General features: G+C 50.4%; 1 long non-coding RNA gene across 1 annotated transcript; it reads right to left on the minus strand.

The window, feature by feature from the left end:
• Window positions 1–4,901: 4,901 nt before the first annotated feature.
• On the minus strand, window positions 4,902–16,286 carry LOC148221599 (uncharacterized). The gene is made up of 4 exons (XR_015807763.1): window positions 15,259–16,286; window positions 12,876–13,562; window positions 11,501–11,598; window positions 4,902–5,381 (listed from the first exon to the last, which is right to left on the minus strand). It is a non-coding gene; the product is annotated as an uncharacterized LOC148221599 (long non-coding RNA).
• Window positions 16,287–23,956: the final 7,670 nt, after the last annotated feature.

Genomic DNA, 23,956 nt, shown 5'->3' on the forward strand with positions numbered 1-23,956 from the left:
CTGTGAGAAGCTAAAGAAAGGATTATTTTTATATACCACTTAATTTTTTTTGCAAAGAATAACATGGACAGAGTCAGCTTTTGGACAGAGGCACAATACCTGCAAAATAAAAACAAACCCACAATATTTTTACAGAGTCCTCTGAAGGAATGAAAACACTAAAGAGAGAGGGAAGGAAGGAAGGATTCCAGGAAGGAAGGAAGACCAAGGAGGGAGGAAGGAACAAAATTCCATTCAGGAACCTTGCAGGCTCTAGGAGTGCCCATGACACAATGGGTGTTCAGTCTTTATTCCCATTCCAGCTCTGAGCAGGGACTGGGATTCCCACTGCACCTCCAAATGCAAGAACCACAGGTCAGAAAGCTCAGCCAGACTGGAGAGATCTAAAATCCAGATCAGACAACCAGAAAAATCATTTCTACTGCAGGGTACTGGGAGGTAAAACAAAATCTTGCATGGATAATTTGGCACCTTTTTTTTTTTTTTTAATGCAAATCCTCATTTCAGGGCTGTTTCCTTTCCAGAGATTGGGATTTTTTGGAGGAAATCACATCTGAGTTTGTTATCCTGGAGTTTCTCAACAGGCAGGAGGGACCAGAGCCTTGTGGGGCACGGCTGAGCTGCCCCAGCCCAGCATGAGGGGATGTGCACAGAACATCTGCAGCTGCTTCTGCCAGCTAGAAAGGGAACCTGGCCCAGCTCAGATGTAAATATTTGCACTGAAGACAGCAAAATCTCTCAGATGAAGCCTGCCCTGGGCCTCTCAAATAGAAATTTTGCTGCTAAGGACATAACCTCCCAAAGCAAGAAAACTGGGAGGTGAAGAGAAGGCAGAACTGAGGGAAAATATGCTCGTGATAAAGGAGAATTGAATTCCAGGGAAAGAGACAAATACTACAGAGGAAATGCAAAATAATTTTTGTTATTGCTACAAACCAGGTATTAAAAAAAGGTACAACTAATTCCAAACTGAAATTATGTAGGTCAATAGGCTCAGAAAGGAGCAGCTCTGTGCTCAGCCTGGGATGTTTGGTTATATGAGGAAAAATCAATGTTTTTCTGTTCCAGAAGGTGCTGGTTCCCTCATTCCCTCAGCTGGACTCAATTCATCTTGCAATGAGCTGTGCTGCCATCCCAGGGTGATGAAATATTTTACCACACCTCTGTAGATATCGTTACCAATCTATTTTGCATATCATTAAAAATAGAAGAGCTCAGGTTAGTCAGATGAGACCTACTTTCTCTGAGGTTGTTGACTGGTGTTAAATTTAGTCCCATTTTGACAGGATCCCATCCCAGCTCCTCCAGTGTTCCCATGGCTGGGGTCAAACTCCCAAACCCCTCTGGCAGGGCTTGAAGCCCCCTCTGACCCTCAGGGATGTCCCCAGGGGAACCAGCCCTTTCTGGGCTCCTCAGCACAGGGTTTTCTGTGTTTGTAATATAAATATTTTCCCTGATGACAAATATTGTTTAACATCATCCTTCCCTGTCAAAGGACTGGAAAATAATTCATCCTCCTCATGTACTATTCACCCTGCTTCTTCCCAAATTCAGAACAGATTGATTTCTTTATGTTCATCAAAATGTATGCCTTTTTTTATCCCTTTGTTGTGCCAGCCACAGATTTTCCCAGGTGCTCCAGCGTGACAGTGATCTCCAGTTCGTAACTTCTAACACACATTAATTGCCATCAGTGTTTCTAGGGCTTTATTTTTTCTTTTATTTCACTTGTGTAGCTGCTGTCTGTGCTTCCTTCCTGCACTCCACAGTCAGATCCTCGGGGAAGGGAGGGGAAAATGGACAGAGGGGCCCAGTGTCCATCCCACACCCCTGCCCAGGGCTGTCCTGGCACTCCCTCAGTGCTCTCCACCAAGTGAACAGTCACAAAACCCCATCCCCTGACCTGGAGCAGCTCCAGCTTCTCCTTTTCCTGTGGGAGCAGATCCCAATAACATCTTTGGTGCAGGAGAGGAATCCCCAAACCCAGGCAATGTGCTGGGGAGCAATAGGGACAGGGACAGGGACAGGGTGATGACACATCCAGGACCCCATTCACTGCCATCCCCTCTGCTTTCCCAGGGGCCTCACACCCCCAAAACAGCCCCCAAGCCCCAGGAGAGCTTTGGGGTGGTTGATGCTGTGACAAGTTCCTGTGTACTCATGAACAACAGAGCAACCAGAGCACTTGTGGTGCCCTGGGATCCCTGGAAGTGTCCCAGGCCAGGCTGGAAAGGGCTTGGAGCAGCCTGGGACAGTGGGAGGTGTCCCTGCCATGGCAGGGCTGGGATGGGCTTTAATGTCCCTTGCAACCAAAACCATCCCATGATTATTCCATGGAGTGCCAGCCCTCCCTAATCCAATAGCATGGGAGGCTGGAGGCTGAGACCTTCACAGGTGTGTCTGGAAATCCTCCTTAACCCTGCAGCTGTACCTGGACATCCTCCTTAACCCTACAGGTGTGTCTGGAAATCCTCCTTAACCCTTATAGCCCCTCCCAGTAAGAGCACAGGACAGGAGGGACACCTGTGGGTGTGAACAGTGCCCACACCAGTGACAAGGAGCAGGGGGCAGAACCAAGCTGGCAATTAATTATTAATTATTGTGCAGATGAAGCAGTGGGAAGGCACTGCCTGGGAGCCAGCTGTGCCTCCAGCTGCCCTCCAGGGGTGGCACTGGGCTGTCACTGTCATTGTCCCTGTCCCTCACAGGTTTAACCTGCAAACCCCCCCGGGCTCTGTGAGCAGAGCAGGAGGAGGAACCAGGCCCATGATGGTTCCCAGCTCCCAGGAGGGGCTGCCTTCATTGTGAGCAGCAAAACAAGACTGGGAAATGCCAAAGTGTGACAAGATGTGGCTGAGGACAGCAGCTGTGTCCTGGAGCAGGTTTAGTCACACATCTGCCCAGTCCCAGCTCACAGGGTGTGCAATGAACCATCTCCCTCCTCCTTGACATGGAACACTGGTGAGAGAACAAGCAGAGCCCAAGCAGCAGAGGGAAAAAGGAATGGTTTTCCACACAAGCATTTAAATAGCATGATTTTTTTTTTCCCTGAAACTGAAACAAAAATCTCCAAGTTTGCAGCCAGCTGGAAACAGCACAGACAGGAAGGAGCTCTAAGAGGTACCTCGAGATCTGTGCAGCTCCTGCCACTGCCATGAATTTATGGAGGTGCCTGGTCCCACATCACACAGGTGATCATCCCTGCCTGGGCCCAAACCAAACCCAAACCAGACCAGGAGGATTCCCTTTAGCACTTCCCTCTATTTTCATTGGGATAGCACTGACAAGAAGGGCAGTGGTCCATGAATTCTTTACAACACTCTTCACTCAGGGGAGAACAATCAGCTCTGACAGCACTGAGAGCAGAAATTTTCAGTTTTTCAGCACAGGAATAACAATCCAGAGATTATGCAGATGAGTGAGCTGTGTTCATGACTTCTAAATCTGACTTAAAACTGGTTAAACTGAAATCTTAAGCAGCCTTTGAGAAACTGAACATCTGACAAACTCCCAGAGCGTTGCTGGTGCTGAGGGGGATTTTGGCCAGCTCTATTTAAAGCCATCCCTGGATGTAAAGACACCACACAGGTCAGAGACACCAGGGCTTGGGTAAACACATAAAATAAATCCACCAAGAACGGATTTTCCATCATCTTCTGGAAAATCACCCACACCAGAAGTTTCCCAAGGCTGTGGAAGTCCAGCTCAGTTCAGACCATGTGATTTCTCAAAAACAAGACAAGTCAGGAAAATTGTGAGATGTGATGTGGCCACAAGACCAAGGCCAGCTGATCCCACACCAGGCTGTGCTGAGGCTGCAGCTGGTAAAAAAGGGAATGGGAATGAATGGTCTGGGATTGCCTGCTGGGAAAGGAGCTCAGAGGGACAAGAGCTGCCCTTTGGAGTGGTTCCACTCACAAGCACGTGGAATATTCACTGGGAAGGTCAAAAGCCCAGGTGTGCCTCTCATCTCCTCTCCTCCCCACCACTCTGAGCTGCATTCAGCTGCTGAAGGACCTTCCCTGGGCCCAGGGAGCACCAATTATCCCATGGAAAGGAGCACCAGGGAATGCAGCCCCCCCAGGCCATCCCAAGGACAGCAGCCAAGGTCTCCCTGGGCCCAGACCAGCCCTCAGGGACTGCCTGGGGCCTCTCCTGTCCTGGTGGGAGATGCTGTGAGCACCAGGCAGGAATGAGCCCCCACACAGCTCTGTGGGATTCCTTCTTCATGCTCACCTATTCCAGAGGGATCTCCAGGACTGCTCCAAGCCCAGCTCTCAAGGGATTTAAACAAGGATGGAGGAATGCACTGGTGCCTGGGTTTTGGTGTTTAGATGCCATTTGAAGTCAGCCTGCTTCCTGTAGTTGCTGCTGAATTCCACCAGTGGAAGAATGGCAAATCTGTCTGGTGGAAAATATAAAGAGCACATGTGAAAATCCAAGAGGTCAGAGAGAGCTGGCACTTCCCCATCCTCCTTCCCAAATCATTTTCTCCTGACTGCAGCTTTCAGGACAGGAAAACCATCCTGGACAAAAGCTTGGCATCTCCCAAAGCCTCTGACCAGAGCAGTGTGGAGCCCAAATCCAGCAGATGAATTATGATCAGCCCTGGATTATATTGGCTGAAGCAGAGCAAGTGCCAGGACAGGCAGAGAGAAGAGTGATGGGTCCCAGAGCAGGGAATGTGGAGGGTCTGGGCAGCACAGTGAGGGCCAGACACACTCTGGGAATATTTCACCTTCCTGCCTCTGCCTCACCGGGGAAACAAAAGAGATACAGATGCTGGGTTATAAATTTTAAAGCAATTCTGCTGAGAACCTCCTTTTGAATTTAGAGGCAAATTCTTCATATAAATGGATTGAGAAATTCTCCCTCTGAAGTCATCCATCTCTTAATAGGACATCCTGACAGCAGCTGAGTCAATCCAATGTCCGCTGTTGATTTGAGGGTGTTCATCCAAGGCTGACATGACATTTCTTTTGTTGACAGAGCTCATATGTTACAGCAGCCTGTCCTTCATATTTCTCTGTCTTTCATTGCTTCAGCAGCTGCACACCAGGAGAAACTGCTGCATTTACTTATTGCTTCAAGGTCCATTTCCTAGACATTCCTTCCTCCAGCAAAGGGCAGCATTCGTGTGTTTAATCCTAGATTTCAACTGGAGAAGGATTTGCCCTGGAGATGATTCTTCAAAGGCCAATACAACAAAATTCTCCAAAGTGTTGGAGCACCGGATTTTAATTTCAGGAGCAGATACATAATAATGATATTGTTCCGTGCCTCTCATCCCAAAGGATTCTTCTCAAAAGTTGGACTTTGACAGGGAGATCTACCAGTGGATCTGGATGAACATAGGCAGAACTTCATGCACCATGGCATTTCTGGAAAGGAACAAGACAGCTAATTTGAACTTTGTCACATCAAATTCTGAGCCTCGGATTGCTGGGATGAGCATTCCAGCAGACAGCTCTGCTCTTGGAGCGTGGTGGAACCTTCTCCACTGACAGCAAATCTCATTTGGACAAGAAATGCAGCTGTCCTGGAAGCCAGACTGGAACAAAGCCTCAGGAGGTGGGAAAGTGCTCTGGGACTTATAACCTTGTCCTGTCCTTGTGTCCTGGACACTCGAGGGACAGCACACGGGGTCACTGACCTCACCTGACTGTGGTAGCTGCTGGAACTGTCACCTCACACAAAATGTTACAGCAGCCCATCGTCCTTACTGCGGGTGGAGTCATCCTGAAAAGCATTTTCTGAGTGACTGACTAAGGTTTAAAACACTGAGGAGTGCTAAGGGTGTGTGTCCCCCCAGGAACACACTGAGCAGCCACAGCTGCCCACGGTGGTGCCAGCAGTGCCACCACAGTGATTGTCACTTGAGCACGGAGGGACCCTGGGCTGGTCACAGATGTCACTGCTGGCAAATATTCAAGCAGGGGCTCTCTGCTCTGCAATCCCCTCTGTGTGAGTAAGAAGCCTCGTGCTGGCCCTGAAGGTTCAGATCCCCAAGCCCTGATGTGTCCCAGCCCTGGCTCCCTTTGTGAGGTTGCCCTGGGTCCCTGGGGGTGGCACGGGCAGGACAGAGGAGCTGAGGCTGGCAGGAGCACAGGTCCTGCTGCACTGTCCTTGCAGGGCTGCCCTTCTGTCCTCTCTGGGGAGCTCCTGCTCCTTGGACTTGCACGACAGACTGAGAAGTTCAGGAAAATCCCTAAATTTAAAATTCCAAAGGGGAGCTGAAGGAGAGATGAGAGAGAGGCAGCGTGAGGCTGAGCCTTCCTGGGGGCTGTTCCCAGAGCTCAGCAGGCACCTGGCTCCAGTGGGGCTGGCAGACCTCACCTGTGCTGGGCCCACCTGAGGGACCCTGACTGGGGCTGAGCTGAGCCTGCACTGCCCATCTCTGCAGCCCTGTCTGATGCCTGAAGTTTGAGCTTTCCTATTTCCAGACTCTGCACTGCATTGGTGTGTGACTCTGAACTCCATCCAAAGTGTCAGCAAGTTCTCCTCCCAGCTCAGGCACACAAAACAATCCTTTGCCAGCCCCACAACCAAGGACAGCGCTGCAGCTTCAGCCCCAAAAAGTGCAAAGAGCAGCGACTGGAGGAGAGAATGTGGGAGGATGGCACTGCAGAAGCTGGAGCTGCAATTGGACAATGAAGGCCAAGATGGAAATGGAGCCAAAGTGATCCAAGTGTGAGAACTCGTGACTCGGATCCATCTTGGCTCCATCTTGGCTGGAGCCACGGCCGGGCTCTTGCAGTGCCCAAGGTGAATCCTTGGAAGGGCTTGGAATAAATCCCTGCTTTATTCCTTCAGCACTGCCCAGCCTCTGCTCCAGGGAGCTCTCCAGGCACCATGGACAGCAGAGCTGGGGGTTAAAGGCCACCCTTGGGCTGCAGTGGACCAGGGGTTTTCCATGGCTCTGCTGGTGAGGAGCTGCTGAAGAGCTCAAATCCCACCATGGCCCAGTCTGGACTCCATCCTCTCCCCTGACCTTACACAGCACGAGGGGTTACCTCAGGTACAGCAGGAAAATGCCAAAAATCCAGACACAGCTGGGGAGCAGCAGCTGGGAGCTGTGAGATCCCTGCTCTCCACAGGCAGGAGCTGCCTCTGAGGAATCTGCTCCTGCTGGTGATGCCTTAAGTTTTTTCTGTTCTGCTTGGGTGTGCTTTTTGTTGTACTTGGGTGGTGAAGACAAAACAGTCCTGTTCCAGCTGGGGACTCAAGGACAATCTCTTCAAACTTCAGGCCCTAAGCATAAACAATGTGAAAAGAGGAGGGTGGGCAAGCAAGCAAGGAGGATGAAACTTCATGATTTGGAGCTATCAATTGGACAGTTGACTTCTGTATGCAAATGGATTAAAACCTATAAAAATGTGAGATCTCGTGCCCAAGCTCTGTTCTGCTTCCACCTCGGAGCCATCCAGGCAGGGCCACGACTGTGGCACTGGCACTGCCAGGGTGTGGCCTTTGAAGGCCCTTCAATAAATATTTAAATAAATATGAAAGTAAATATTTTAAAATATTAAAATAAATATTATTTATTATATAAAACACTACCTAGACTCTGTTCCAGCTCCTCTAGGTGTCACTGGGAGTCCTGCACTCTCACCCCTGCCCTGCTGAGCACACAGTGCAGCTCAGGGAGTGCCCAGGGAGCTCTGTCCCAGCCCCAGGTGTGTCACAGGCTCTGCTCCCTTTCCTGCAGGAGAGCACCTCTCCCTCCTTGCTGCTCTGTTGCTCTTTGCCTCATGAAGTTTTATTAAAGACTTACAAGGGATTTTCTGCACAGCTGCCCAACCAATGCCCTTCACAGCACATCTCCAGCCCTTTAAATATTCACGAGGCTGGGGCTGCTGCTTAATTGAATTTCCTCTATGGATGAATCAGTTCTTTTTCATCTCCTGCAGCCAAGGTGCAAATTAAGTACACAGTACTGGGACAGGAGACCAAGGAAGCAATTCCTCTTTGGTCAGTGGCCTCGCCCCTGCTGGGATCAGATCTACAATATCATTCTTCTCCCTAGACAGTCTTAAAATCCCAGATTCATGGAATAATTCATGCCAGGATGGGCTGCCAGGAGTGTCCAGCCCAAGCCCTGCTCAGGAAGGGACGCCAGCAAAGACAGAGGAGGCTGCTCAAGGTCTCAAGTGTCAAGCCTCCAAGGATGAAAATCACACCTTTACTTCAAGGCTGGGTGTCCCTCATTTTGAAATTTTCATTTTCTCCTACATTTAGTGACATTCCTGCTGGCTGTGTCTGCTGCCTCGTGTCCTTTGCAAAGCACATCCACCAGGAGCCAGCTCCACCCATCCCACAGCCTCCCTCAGGAGCAGCAGGAGCCTCTCTCAGCCTTCTGCTCTTCCCACCAAACCATCCCAGCACCCTGAGCCTCTCCCTCAGCCCAGCCCCTCGTGCTCCAGCCCCCAGAGCAGACACAGATGTGAGCTCAGAAGAGGAGAAGCATCCTCTCCCCCAGTCTGCTCCCTGCACAGCTGGCCTTCAGAGACCCAGAGATGCCACCAGGACTGACATTGGCCACTGCCCCAAATGCAGAATTATTTCAGCCCCTGCTTTTCTCCTGAACACAGCAATGGGCAGAAATGCACTGAGAGCAGCCAGGAGACCAGAACAAATTCCAGGAGCTGTCTCAGCCTCCCTTGCTGCTCACATCCCATTTCTTGGAGGTTTTGGGCATTGCACAGAAGTTATTCTGTATGGATGTCTTAGCTCTGAGGTCAGCCAAGGAAGCTGCCCTATTTTCTCCTTGGCCAGGAGCTAATATCAAACTGGGCAGCAAAAAGAAGAGGAAAAGAAGGTCAGTGGCCTCAGCATTTGGGTCACAAGACCACAGGGAGCCTGAGCAGGCAGTGAAGGGACAGGGACAGGGACAGGTGGAGATGAAGGACCAAAGTTGGGATTTTATTCTAAGAGGTGCCTCTGCCCAAGTTCAAGTGCAAAAGAGACCACATGCCAAAGTCAATAGAAGGGATTTTATTGAAGAGTAAATGGGAGGCAAAGCATAGAAAGAAACAGGAAGAGAGAAGGGAAAGAAAGGCAGTGAGAGGGATTAAGCAGAAGCTGTCACCACCCCATGGATCCACAGCTGGTCCTTCTTCACCCTGCTCCTCTTGGGGACCCCCAAGTTGCTCTCTGGAGGTGCCACCTTTACCCAGTGCCAGTTCCAGGTACCCACGGGGTGCTCACAGACATTCCCACAGCCTGGGCTGCCAGGGGTGAGCAGTGGCTTCCTTTCCCAGTCTGCACACTGGAATTTTGTGTGCTAATTCCAAACCTTCACTTCTGTTGAGGTGTGGGATCAACACCTCCCTTTTTGCCATCTGTGCTTATCTGGAGTTCCTGTTGTGGTGATTTATCTTATGGGAGCTTCCTTCTTTGGCAGAGTTTGGCACTTCCACCTGAAATCTCTGAGTCCTCACACAAGGTGAGACTGGGAGAGGCCCCTCCAGAGCTTCACTAAGTCCCAGGCTCAGATTTAAGTGACCTGTGCACATGGGACCCAGAGCAGGGGAGTCTCAGGGAGTGGTTGCCTGGCTGGGTGATCCTTCACATCCTGGAAATGTCTCCTAGTCGGGTCCCAACAGAGATGAACTCATACAAGGTCCTGATTTGGTCTTTACAATATGAGGAAGGAAATCCCCTGCTCCCTTGTGTGGTGAGCCTGTCCCTGCAGGGCTTCTGTTGGGACTAAAGCTGTCCCCAGCTCTGGGGACAAAGCTGTGCTTGTGCATAAAACAGGCAGCACAAGGAGCACCCGGGGTTTGTGACAAACAGAATGCACAGATTGCATCCCAGGGCTGCAGTCTGACCTGTGCTCCCCTGCACCACATCCTGCCCTTCCCAGCTGGGGCAGCTCCAGAGCAGCCAAGCCCAGCCAAATCCCCAGCTCTGTCCCCGACTGCAGCAGCAGAAGCCTCTCAGCAAAAGCACCGGGAAGCAGAGGGGCTGTGCGTGGGGAAAAGCCTTCCTAGAGCCCTGTGCATAATTCCACACTCCTAGAGCAGCTGCATCCTTCAGACACGGGGGAACCTGCCCCAGGCTGGGTGAGTTATTGTGTGCAGGGCTGGGAGCAGGGTGGAGTGTGTCACCATGGCCATGCAAACCAGCTCTGTCCCTGCCTGCTCAGTGCTGGGGGCTCGGGCTCCACTCCAGCCGTGCTCTTTGCACTGTAATTGCCTTTTCCACCACCTGTGACCATGGTGCTGCCTGCAAAAGGAGATCAACCACCCCAGAAATTGCTCTCCACTGTTCCTGGCAAAAGCTTCTGTCATTGGCCTTCTCTGCCAACTAGAAAATTAATCCTGGCAGGAATGCCAGTGTCTGAAGACATCAGGTTCTTAGTGACAGGGATTTTTGGCAGGGAGGGACAAATTAGGGAAGTGGACGCAGCTCTGGCCCCTCCTTGCCTGGTGTTCTCATGTCCCAGATTGCTGGGCTCTGTCCCTGTCTGACTTGAGAGCAAATTCCAGCCAAGGCAGATCCTGTGGCTGCTTTTGGCCACCCCAGGGCTGAATTTCCACCTTGTGGGTGACAGCCACACTGCCCCACACCCTTTGGCCCTGGGGAAGCCAACACTGTCATCCAGATGGGATCTGCTGGGATAGGGAGCAGCTGCATCCCCTCCTTGGGACGGGCCCTTTGCAGCCCCTCCCTGCCAGGAGTCACTGCTGAGGCACAGCCACAAGCCCAAAGCTGCCTCCCAGATGAGAAAATTCCCTTTTCCAGGCAGCACAGCCCTGTGTGCAGACACAGCTGCCTGCACACAGCACAGGGACACATCTGTCCCTGTCCCCAGTGGATGGGACACAGCAGGAGAGGAGAGAGGGATTTAAGGGTGAAGGGCAGAGCACCAGGAATTCCTGCAGACCTTTTCCAGAGCTGCTGAAGTAGGACAGCAGGGCCTGGCCCACTCCAGGGATGCAGCCTGCTGGGTGTGAGGATAAAAGAAAGGCCAAGCCTGGGTGAGACACAGATTAACATTTAGTTCAGCTCCTTTAGCAGCATCCCTGTGGGATACTGGGCAGCAGGATGGGGGCTTTGCATCCTTCCAGCAGCCATCCTGCCCTGCTGGGGGGAACAGCACAAAATCCTCGCCCAGCTCCCTGCAGCCCATCCTGAGCCCAGCTGAGAACAAGGGGAAAAGTGCCATTTGTTGGATCCTGGGATTTATTTCATCTCCAGGAGATAAGATTCAGAAAGCACTGAGAGTTTTCAGTGGTGATTCTGAAGGAGCTTTCTTTCCAGAAAAGTAAATTTTTTTATTTAGTCCAACTCCTCCATAGAAATAACAGCTCTTTCTCATCCAAAAATATTTTCAGTTCAAATATAATGCCTTGAAGAAGCTGTTTTGCATCTGCCAGGCCATGACAATAAGTCATCCAAAGCCTCACCTTGGTGTGTCAGGTGCATCTTCTTCTCTGCAAGGTTCCCTCAAGATATCTGCTCTGAATATCATCTCTGTGAAGGACAGGGTACCCACCTGACTGATAAACAGTTCCTGCAGCACACAGAAACCCCTTCTGTCCCTCCTGACGTTTGCTCTCTGCTGAATGCTTGCAGGATGGGAATCATCGAAACCTGAAATTATGGAGATTGGACAGATTTGTGAATTTGAGCAGTTTGCTCATGGCCTTGCACAGTGGAACTTTGAATATCTCAGAGCCCCTCCCTGTACTTCAAGGGACTTGCAGAGAGCTGGAGAAGGACTTTGGACAAGGGCCTGGAGGGACAGGACAGGGGGCAGTGGCTTTAATCTAAAGGAGAGTGGATTTAGATTAAATATTAGGAAGAAATGGTTCCCTGTGAGGGTGGGCAGGGCTGGCACAGGGTGCCCAGAGCAGCTGTGGCTGCCCCTGGATCCCTGGCAGTGCCCAAGGCCAGGTTGGACACTGGGGCTAGGAGCAGCCTGGGACAGTGGAAAGGTTGGAATGAGACAATCTTTGAGATCCCTTCCAACCCAAACCATTCCAGAGTTCTATGACTCTACAGTTCTTCAGGAATGAAGATCCCACAGCCATTCTGGGCTCCTGATCCCGGGTCTGAGCACTCTCAGGCTTAAAACATTTTTCCTCATTTATAATCAGTGTTTCCTGCTGCCTTTTAGCCAAACTCCAGCCACTTCCAAAGGGAGATGTAGGCTCTCTTCCCTACATCTGCCCTCTGGAGTTGAAGACATCAAGAACATTCCTCTCCCAGGCTGAATCCTTCTCCTCCCAGGACCAAACAAGCACCATTCTTGTCTCCATCAGATGCTCCAACCACCCTGGTTCCATCAGCTGCACCAGAATATCCAGGTCATCTTCTGGAAATCAAAAGCTGTACACAGTTCCCAGATGTCTCAGCTGTCAATAAAGGGGAATAATCACTCCCTTTAATAATCACACCCTGGCTGCCACAGCAGCACTGAGCTCAGAATGTGCCTGAGCTGGAGTTCCTGAGGTTCATCTGAAGGGCAGCCCTGCCCTTCCCAGGGGATTGAGTGCTGCCCCAGCCTGCTTTCATCCAGACACTCCATCCCCTGCTCTCTCCTCTCCTCTCCTCTCCTCTCCTCTCCTCTCCTCTCCTCTCCTCTCCTCTCCTCTCCTCTCCTCTCCTCTCCTCTCCTCTCCTCTCCTCTCCTCTCCTCTCCTCTCCTCTCCTCTCCTCTCCTCTCCTCTCCTCTCCTCTCCTCTCCATCCCGTGATCCCAGCTCTTAATGGAGACATTGAACGGTTGTGACACCAGGATCGGCCCAAGGGACTCAGCAGGGAGGCAGCCACAATTTGAGCTGTGTAAGAAGGACTGCAATCCTTTGAATTTAGTCTTCCAGCCAATTTTATACCCAAATTATCACCTTAATCCAGCCTGTGTCTCACCAGTTTGCTGCAAGGTGACCTTGGAGATTTTGTTGCTCCAGAGAAGGAAGGAAAATCTCAGACTTCTGCTCTCAAATGCTGCTGTTTCTCCTGTGGCTTGATCTGGGAAGTTCCATTCTGGATGGATCCAGAGTAATTTCTCAGCTGTTTCCTGGCTCTGGAGCTGTTTGGAGCCTCAGGACCACATGAGATGCATTCTCCAGGGAAGTGTTTGTGTCCTGGCTGCTGCAGAAGCCAAGCAGGGCTTTAAAGCCAGCAGGAAACTTTTTAGGACTGAGTTCACCACCTTTACCTTGTCCTTCCTAAAGGAGTACTCAGGAAGGGTTTGAGGAGAGCAGAGCTTCCTCAGGGGAACTGATCCAGCATGGAAAAGCCTTCCAAAGCTGGTGCCTTCTTTCCAAAATTGTTCTTCCCAAGAAAGAAGTGGCCTGAAGAAAACAGAAGCTTCTCAGCGTGAAAGTTTGTAACAGAAACTCTTCCCACTTGGTGTTTTTCAGCATTGAATTTGTTTCTTCATTAAAATACAGCTTTATTCAGAAACCAAACTGATTTCTGCAGCTTCACTTGCTTTTTCTGCAGCTCTCTGCTCAGCCCAAAATGAATAAACTCTGCTGATGGAAACCAGCTGGGATCTTAAACACGAGCTGGGCTTGCTGCTTCTTGGAGCTTTAGTCCAGGCTCTCATCTCTTGGGATAGCACAAGGAACAAAATGACAAATATTCCTTAGGAACCAGAAATCCTGGAAAGGATGTGCTTCCACTCAATGGAGCTCCCACCAGATTTTCCTCCTAAACCACCCCTCTGGTTGTGGGAAATGGAATCTGAATAACAGAATAACAGGCCTGTTGCTCCCCCCACCCTTCCACATCCCCTCCCCAGGGCTTGAAAACTTCAGCTGGGCTTAACTGAAGGTGTTCTGAGTTTATTTTCCCAGCAAACTGAAGAACGTGCCCAGCTTTGTGCTGGGAGCAGCTCCACTCTGAGTAGCCACAGACAGTGACTGGACCCTTGGATTTCGAAATCCCCCATTTGGGGTTTGAATCCCGAATTTCCAACAGAATGGGCATTTTTGTTCCCCTGCCTTCGAGCTGCTCAACCTAATTTTGGTGCCAAGGCTCCCCCTGCAGTCACTGGAGAAACACAGGGAACAAACCTGGCCATAAAATATTGCTTTGAGGAAGGAATGACCCCTTGGAAGGAGCTGAGTCTCTCCCCAGAGGCCACAGAGCAGCCCAGCCCCTCCAGGAAGATTGAAGGGTAATTTCTAGGGACTCTGATCCCTTCCCTGCGTGGAAATGGAGCTAAACGGGAAGGAAATTAAGAATTTTTGGGTTTGTTCCCACACTGAGCTGCCACATTTCCCTATTCCCTCCTCTTCCTTGAATTCGATATCCCAGCCCGTTCCTCTCCCATCCATTGTCTGCCCTGTATTTCCAGAGGACACTTTTGCAGCTCAGCTCCTGAGAAAATCCGTGGCACAGAGTCAAGGTAATTTCTCAGCCCTCCCTCATTTGCACATGTCCATCAGTCTTGCTGACAGAAAGGATTCAGGGAGCAGGGATGTGTTTGCCTCCTCTGGGGATTTCAGGGCAGCCATCCCAGCTGGGGCCAGCAAAAACAGGGCAGGAATGCAGGAAAGAAGAGAGGAAAAGGAAAAATAAAAGGAAAATAAGGTGAAGGAAAAGGGGCATTGCAAGGCAAAGACAGAGGAAGGAGGAAAGGGTGAAAGAAAGGGGGAGAGGGAAAGGGAAAGGGAGAGGGAAAGGGAAAGGGAAAGGGAAAGGGAAAGGGAAAGGGAAAGGGAAAGGGAAAGGGAAAGGGAAAGGGAAAGGGATCCACAAAGGCTTTTTCTGTAGCTTCCAGTGATTCCCTGCACAAACAAGGAAATATTCCCAAGGAAAGTGCTTCCTTTGAAGAGCACACCTTTCCTCCTGTGCCGAGGACCATTCCAAGCAGGGTTTCCATCCTGAGATCCAACAGAAATCTCCTCACACATCAGAGCTGTGCCCAGGCCTGGCTCCTGCCCCTCTATCCCAGTTCTCTCAGCTCATTTCCTCTCTGCTCTGCTGCCTTTCTTCCCTTAACTCCTGTCTGCACTCCTGTCCTGCAGCACTCCCACATCCACATCCCTCTCCTGCAGCTTCCAGGACATTTGGAGAGTCCCCACAACCTCAGGAGGACCCTGCCACACTTCCAGTGACCTCCACTGCTTTTCTTCCTTACCCACAGATATTTTCCCTTCCCAAGTGAGAAAGAAGTGCTCCTGAGTGTTGTGCAGAGGCTGCAGGTCAGTGTGATGAGAGGAAAAATACTCCCAACAAAACCCATCCAGGGAAAACCAGGCTTCCATGAGCCACTCAACAGCATTTTGGTAACACTTACCTGGAAAAGATCCCTCTGCAAGACATTTTCAGTCCTTGAAAGAAGGCCTTGAAGATGTTTCAGCAGAGAGTTGAACAGATTTGCCCCTGAATCCACATTGTTCTAAATAATTTTTGGCAAAATGCTCCTTTCCAGCTGAACATCTGCTTTCAAGTGAAGAGCAAGACACTTTTCAATGTTCCCTCGTGATAAAAAAATTAAAGCATTCCTTAACTGAATCTTCATTTTTCTTCCAAATTTCCATGTGAACACCTAAACAAAAGGCCAGAGACCTGCCCTGTGTTGCTGCCCACCCTTTGGGCCTTTTTTTCCCTCCCTGTTTTGTGTTATCAGCAATGTGATTGTCAGGTTTAAGGCACCTCGTTGTGTGCTCGTGCGTTTGGCCGGTTTAATATTCATCTTCTGACAACACTCAGGGTTCAGCTGCTCTCCTAATTAGTGCCTGGCTGCAGTGGAGAGAATTCTTGTGGAGGAACACTGCCCTTCCACCCCTGGGATCTCATTTTTCTTTGCTCTCGCTGGCAGGAAATTTGTAACAGAGGGATGCTTAATCCTGCTGGCCCTGCCAATCTCGGCTGCATCTCCCTGCAAACAAAACAGGAGGGCTGGTGCTGCTCTGCTTGCCGAGGCTGCTCAGAGAGAGCTTTATCTTTAGCAGCAATATTTCTGCTGAGGATGACGTGGTAAAACTCTGAAACAGCTCAATTTGAGAGGGGTTTTAGCCCTCCTGAGGTCAGGGTGTGCTGGAGCATCCCTGTGGCAGAGCTGCTGAAATCGGGGTCTCTCCAGCGTAGGATTTTGGCTGTAGAGGGCTGCTCACACTCTGCTGATGCTCTCGTTTACTCTTCATTACTTTGTTAGGCAAATCTCCTTTCAAGCGTTCTCATTCTCATCAGCCACTGAACACCACAGATGTAACCCGGGAGGTTCTGGAAGCAGAGCCACAGAAAGCCCCGGTTCCTGTCAGCCGTGTGTTCCGGCAAAAGGAGCTCCGCGTGTCCCGGAGGAGAGTTAAACATCTGAGAGAGCATCTGAAAATTCATCAGCCGAGTTTCTGCAGCAGCTCCCGCTCGCACAGAATGAAAATGCAGAGCCCGGAGACGGTGGACAAGTAAAGATCTCCACCTAGTGAACGGCAGGGCCAGGACAGCTTCCCGGGAAAACGGGAAAGGGAGGGGAAACCCGATCCGACCGAGGAAAGGCTCACCCCGGAGCTGTGGGGATGTGTGCTGTGCCAGCTCCGTGCGGGGATGCGGGATGCTCCTCCTGGCACCCCCGGGCACCTCTGGGCACCCCTGGACACCCCCGGGCACCCCTGAGCACCTCCGGGCACCCCCGAGCACCCCTGAGCACCCCCGAGCACCTCTGGGCACCCCCGGGCACCCAAGGCTGTGCCCGAGGCTCTGCCCAACCCGCCGGGACCCGGACGCTTAAACCGAGCATTAAACCCCGCTCTGTGCGCCCCGACCCCTCCCCGAAGTGCCTTAATTACAGCCCAGCAAATGACACGGCACGCTAATGATGCTGGGGACCTTTGCAGGGATGACATTTTTCCTGTTGATGGCATTACCTATTCTGCAGCGAGCAGAAGATAATTGTAATTTCCTGGACTGCTCCGAAACACATAAAGTTTATGGGTAATCTTATTAAAGCTTTCATATAGTGGGAAACTTTCTGTTATGAGCTGGGAGAAAATTAATGGCCTTTCTTTTGTGGTTGGCACAGAATTAAATCCCGGGGGGGGGGGGGGGGGGGGCGGTTCTGTTTCATCCCAAACACGTGATTTGCACTTTATTAAAAGCGTCCCCTCTGCCTTGCAGCCACTGAGAGGCTCAGGGCTGTTCCTCCCTCCATCCTGCCAAGAGTGTGAGCAGCCCCCAGCCCTGCCCTGCTCTTTGTGCCCAACATGTTCCTACAATAAATTGATCACCTTGGGGTCACTGGGCTGTGGGCAAATGAAAACCAAAAAGCTGAAATCCAAAAAGCTGAAATGCAAAAAAATGTTCCTCACAAATGGCCGTGGCCGCTTTGGGGACATTTGAAGCTGGAGGCTGCACATCTTGACAGAGGTGCCTGCAGGTCACAGACTCCAAATCTCCAAATTCATGTTCAGCCCTGGGCTGGGGGAGGACCAGGCAGGCTGTTCCCAACATGGGCCAGACAGATCACAGGGCCATTAAAGTTGGACAAGACATCCAAGATAAAACCTGGAGTTCAACCTTCAGCCAAATCCCACCATTCCCACTCAACCATATTGTGAAGTGCTACATCCCCTCGGTTTTTGAACACTTCCAAGTATTGGGAGACTGTTCCAGTGAGGATTGACACCTTCAGTGTCATTCTTCAGTGAAGAAATTTCATAGAATTTCATAGAATTGGGTTGGAAAAGGCCTTAAATCCCATCCAGCCATGGCAGGGATACCTTCCATAAAGCAGGTTGCTCCAAGCCCTGTCCAACCTGGCCTTGAATTTTTCCTGCTATCCAACCTGAACTGGGTGAGTTCTATGGTCCCTTCCAACCCAAACCATTCCATAATTCTGTGACTGCACTCGGGTCCTGCTGAATCTTTAGGGGGTGGAGGAAAGGCAGCAGCAGCACCTGCAGGGGATTGAGACAACTCTGCCTCCCTCCTCAGCGTGGCTGAAGGCCTGGGGAGCAGAAGGACATTGTGGTACAGGAGAGATGTGGAGCAAATGGAGAGTTCAGGAGAGGAAGGCAGAAAAATCAGATCTGTTAGACATCAGCTGGATTTATTTCATGTAGGGCAGACTGAATGCAAAAGTGAATCTCCAGCTGCAAAGAGGAACAGACCAGTGCTTAAATCCATCATAGACAGGACACAAAGCAATGGGTTTCAACTGGAAAAGAAAAGAAAGAAAAGAAAAGAAAAGAAAAGAAAAGAAAAGAAAAGAAAAGAAAAGAAAAGAAAAGAAAAGAAAAGAAAAGAAAAGAAAAGAAAAGAAAAGAAAAGAAAAGAAAAGAAAAGAAAAGAAAAGAGGAAAAAAGCAGGATACAGGCTGTGAGAGCTGAGAGTCGGTGGAAAAATTCATGTGATCCTTTCCCACCCCTGCTGTCCTCCAAGCTTTAATTCAGGTTAGAAAACTCAGCACTGTAAGTCTGTAATTAGGAAAGAAAGTCTTCATTAAAAACTGAAATAATTGGCTGGATATTTGAATCATAAAAGAAAGATGCAGGAAACTGTGGGAATCTGAGGATTCTAGAACTCCATATGGGAAGAAACTCCTCTGTAGCACACTCTGGGTGACTGTTCCGGTGTCACAGCACTCAGAGATTGCATTTCCCACCCCCACTCCTCAAAAACAAAACAAAGCCTGATCCCAGGGCTGAAAGAACCTCCCGTCATCCCAGAGCTCGCAATTAAAACCACCGGAGGTGACAGCACTGGAAATGCTTCCGAATAATCAAACCACCTTCGAGTTTTCTAAGGTTTGCTTGTTTGTTTTGAATGCCTTCTGCTGGGAGGGAGAGGAGGATTTCATTACTCACGTGGAAGCCAGGGCTCCAGGCACTGGGATCCTCCGAGGGGATGTGGAAAGATTTGTGCTCCCCAATCTTTCAGCCCTCCCAACACAGCGCCTTTTTTTCTGACCTGGCAACTCTGAAAGACAAAGCCAAGGGGCTGCAGCATCAACTTAATCAGAGAAAGGTTGAGCCCTGGGAAAATTCATTCTGTGGGTCCACAAGAAAAACAGCCAGGGTGGGATGGGATGGGATAATGGGATGGGAAACAAGGATCTGCTGAATTTGACAGCAGATCTTCGTGTCCCAGAATGTGGCTTGGGGCTGTTCTCTCATCCTGCCCCTCAGCTCTTCCACACAATTTAATTTGTGGAATAAAACTGGGGAGTTCACCTTCTGAATATATATCAGCCTTCTTCACCTTCTGAATAAATCCCAACCTTCTCCTCCGGCCAGCACTGGCTCCTGCTGATTTCAAGCCTTGTCCAGGTGTATTGATTCTTCCAGAAGTGAGAACACTGGCACATAAATTGCAAATTGGAGCCAAAGGGAAGTGGCTGCATTCAGAGCACATGGAATAAAGGAGATTTATTCCAAGGGAAAGGGGTGTTTATTCATGCCATGACCTCAGGCCCTGCACTGCTGCACTGCCCTGGAGAGGGGCTGCTGGTGACCTTGAGGCTTAGCATGGACAGCCAGCACTTAATAAGTGACTTCAGCAGAGGCAGAACAAATCCGAGGAAAATGCTCCAGGGACTGATCCTGTCCAGCCCCACAGAGCAAAATGAATACCCCCCCTCTGGCCAGGCTCACTCCTTCCTGGTGATTGTCATTGTTATTGGGTTTTCATGTGGCAATAAATGCTGTAATTACCAAAAGCCAAGTGCTGATTAACAGACTCCCTGCTCCGTGGCAGGGACACAGCCAGGCTGGGACAGGAGAGCTCCTTCCCAGGGATGCTGCTGGGCCCTGGGTCTGTCAAAATGAGACAGGAAATTTGGAAGAACAGTAAACTGCCACCACCTTTGCCAAAGTGAAATGACAGATATTAATGTCAAGTCTATTTAATGAGGGGTAATTAACCCATCCATCACAAGGCCATGGGATACACCAGTTGGAAATTTTCCAGTTAATGTTATTTGATGTTTCCACCTGATTTTCAGGAATTTAATTGATGTCTTAATTATGAAAGATACCTGTATTAACCCCATTCCCAAACAGTTCCTGTCACTGCTGGGATTTACAGAGGCTCGTGGCTCTCTCACTGCCATTCCCCACTGTGATCCTTTCTCCTTGCAGGCAGCTCCTGCCCATCCTGGCTGAGGCAGAGCTGGGCAAGTCGAGGTGAGGGTAATGCCTGGAGAGTTTCCTGGAGCAGAGGCTGGGCAGTGCTGAAGGAATAAAGCAGGGATTTATTCCAAGCCCTTCCAAGGATTCACCTTGGGCACTGCAAGAGCCCGGCCGTGGCTCCAGCCAAGATGGAGCCAAGATGGATCCGAGTCACGAGTTCTCACACTTGGATCACTTTGGCTCCATTTCCATCTTGGCCTTCATTGTCCAATTGCAGCTCCAGCTTCTGCAGTGCCATCCTCCCACATTCTCTCCTCCAGTCGCTGCTCTTTGCACTTTTTGGGGCTGAAGCTGCAGCGCTGTCCTTGGTTGTGGGGCTGGCAAAGGATTGTTTTGTGTGCCTGAGCTGGGAGGAGAACTTGCTGACACTTTGGATGGAGTTCAGAGTCACACACCAATGCAGTGCAGAGTCTGGAAAACATGAAAGCTGAAACTTAAGACATCAGAGGATTCAGGAAATACCTGATCAGGATCGGGGAATGTTTTGTAAATCCCAGGACAGAGTCCAGCCTTCCTCTCATGCAGGAGGTCCTGTGCATGCCCATTTCAGATCAGAATCACAGAATTATTACGCTGGGAAAGAGCTCCAAAGCCATGGAATCTCAAGACCTCACCCCCACCTTGTCCCAACCCAGAGTTCTGAGTGCCACCTCCAGCAATTCCTTGGGCACCTCCAGGGATGGGCACTCCAAACCTCCCTGGGCATTTCCAATCCCTGACCTCCCTTTCCATGGGGAAATTCCTGCTGCTGTCCCCCCTGAGCCTGCCCTGGCCCAGCCTGAGGCCGTTCCCTCTCCTCCTGTCCCTGTTCCCTGGAGCACAGCCCGACCCCCCCGGCTGTCCCCTCCTGTCAGGGACTTGTGCAGAGCCACAAGTTCCCCCTGAGCCTCCTTTTCTCCAGCTAAAAAAACAGATCAAAGAATAAATAAATCAATCCGTGACAGGTGTGGGAGGGACAGCTTGGATGGATCACAGAATCGTGGAATCACACAATGGTTTGGGTTGGAAATGCCCTTAAAGCCCATCCTGGGCAGGGACACCTCCCGTTAGCCCAGGTTGTTCCAGCTGAATGATCCCATCCCTTCTGCCTTTCCAAACCCTTCTCCTGTTGAAACCCAAGGGCAGTGCCAGGACCTGGCTGTATTCTGGGCTGTGTCCCTGGCCTGGGGGGACTCAGCACACCCCAGCCAGCCACATCTCCCCACTGAGCTCAAAAACTCCACAGCTGCCACCACAATTAAAAATGCAGACAGGGAAAACAGCAGGCAGCGAGCAGGGAGGGTATTTATAGCTCCTTATGTAAAGCAGATACAATGGAGCCATTTGGAGCTGCAATGGGCTCAGTTCTCCTCCCTCATGGAGCAATCTGCAGATCCCAGCAGATCCCAGCCCATTCCAGGCCTGCTCTGAGAGACACAGGGCACAGCCTGAGGGATTGGGGACCAAGGAGAAATGAGAGGGTTTATGGTCTGTGGGAGCTCAGGTGCCTGGGAATGATGAGCATCATCCTGCTCCACATCCCCTGAACCCACACACACACTCCCTTCACCCTTCCCTTTCCTGGAAAGCATTCCTTGCCATTACTCAGCAGCACCTCAAGGCAAGAAATGACCGAGGTCTCAGAAATTCTCAATTAACTCCAAAAGGTCGTCCTGAACAGCTTTAAACAAAGTGCAAGCACATGGAAAAGGGGTTATTGCTTCCTGAACATCTCAGCCTGCTCCCTTCTGATGTGCTGATGAATTAGATATTAAATCCACAGATGAGCTAAATGAGTTAATCGTGGCTAATGTCATTACCAGCAGTAGCAGAGGAATCAAAGATGATTAGCCACTTGTCATAAAGTCTTAGCAAAGAGGACAGAGAGAATTAATTTGTCCCACTGACCTGCTTTTGGTTTCCACAGGCTTCTGATTGATGTGTGCTGGAAATACAGGAAATAAACAGGGAGAAAAGGAAATCCAAGATGATAAAACAGCTGAACTACGTGGGAAATGTGAGACTTGGAAGTGATGTTCTAGAAAAGTAGGAAAGGGTGGAGATAGGGAGGCAGAAATTTGCCAACCAGCTCTCTCCTAACCTGAATTATCCCATGACTCTGAGGATGTTCACTGCACTCCCCTTTGGGAATCACTTGCCAGCCAGGATTCTCCAGCAGCCCTGACTCCCTTTGGGCCAGGCTGGCCACAGACAGCATCTCCGTGGATCAACAGGGCTGGAGACCTTATCCTTCCCCAGCCATGCCTGCTGCTTTTCCCTTCCTTGACACAGCCAATTTCCCAGAGGAGATGGATGGATCTTCCAGCAGCACTGTGTATTTAATACATGCTATTTATCACCCACCCTGTCACCCCAGTGAAAGAAGTGTGTGCCTGCACAATAAACATGCAAAAATCCCCGTTGCATTTGGTTAATCCTCTGATGGCCATCAATAAACCTCAGGGGCTTGGGAGTGACTCGGGGAGAATTTTAATAAATAAAACATTTACTTTAATATTGTTGTTGTTGTTGCTGTTGCTTAGCTTCTCCCCAGCCCTTCCCATTTAAAAGTGTGCCAGTCTGCAGCAGCTCCTGTTTCCATTGCATCAGGCTGCCAGAGCTGGAGGAGCTGTGCTGGTTCCGTCAATGCTGCTGTCTGGGACAGGGAATTATCAAAGGGAAATCAGGGATGGGTGCTCTGACACCACCCTGTCCCACAGGCTCAGCCCCAGAGCTGCCACTCTCTTCAGAAACAAAGTGGGACCAAGGCTGGGCCATCAGCACTGGGCTGGCTTTTCCAGAAAAGCCCCCAGACCTTGGGATCACAGGGTCATGGGGTGGGAAAGATCCAAGATCACTGTGTTCAACCTTTGACCAAATCCACCTTGTCACCAAGTGCCACCTCTGCAGGGTCTTGTGCCACAGGGCTCCAGGATGGCACAGCTGGGCCCCCAGGGACCCATGTCTGGAGCTAAAACCACACCCTGAACACTCATGGCTGCCATGGCCTCTGGAACAGGACCTTGTCACTAAGCAGGGCTTTGGCACAGCCCTGAGTCTGCCCTGGGTGCCAAACCCTCCTGCCCAGGCTGGAGATGAATTCTGGTCTCCATCAGCTCCGTGTTCGGGGGCTCTTGGCCCAGCAGTGTCAGCAGGGGAACAGTTCCACCCAATTCCATCAGATTCCATCCAATTCCACCCAATTCCATCAGATTCCATCCAATTCCATCAGATTCCATCAGATTCCATCCAATTCCACCCAATTCCATCAGATTCCATCCAATTCCATCCAACTCCATCAGATTCCATTCAATTCCACCCAATTCCACCCAATTCCATCCAATTCCATCCAACTCCATCCAATTCCATCAGATTCCATTCAATTCCATCCAATTCCATCAGATTCCATCAGATGCCACCCAATTCCATCAGATTCCACCCAATTCCATCAGATTCCATCCAATTCCACCAAAACCATGAATTTGGCCAGTGGGACACCACTGAGTTTTTCCAGAAATCAAGCAGCAACACTTCCAAGACAATTTGTGCAAAACCCACTTCTCATTAGCAGCCAGTTGATAAAATCTGAAGGTTCATTGTTACCTTATGTCTGCTGGCACTTCTGGAGGCCTTGCTTGGAGCCATCACCACTCAGGACCTGCCCAGGGCAATGTGTCAGGGGCTACTGACAGCTCTGCCTGACCCTGCCCTCTGTCAGGAAATAATCAAGTGTACCCTGACCCTGCATCTTGTTAAATTACTGGTTTATATCAGTAAATACACTGCCACTTCTCTTTTTAGAGTGAGGTGAGACTCCCTCATGACAGCAGCCCTTCAGGAAGCAGACAAGGCCCAACTTGACCCAGACACTTTCTCCATCTCAGCCTG

The sequence above is a fragment of the Sturnus vulgaris genome, chromosome 20, assembly GCF_052056855.1.
Source record: "Sturnus vulgaris isolate bStuVul1 chromosome 20, bStuVul1.hap1, whole genome shotgun sequence".
Lineage (NCBI taxonomy): Eukaryota > Metazoa > Chordata > Aves > Passeriformes > Sturnidae > Sturnus > Sturnus vulgaris.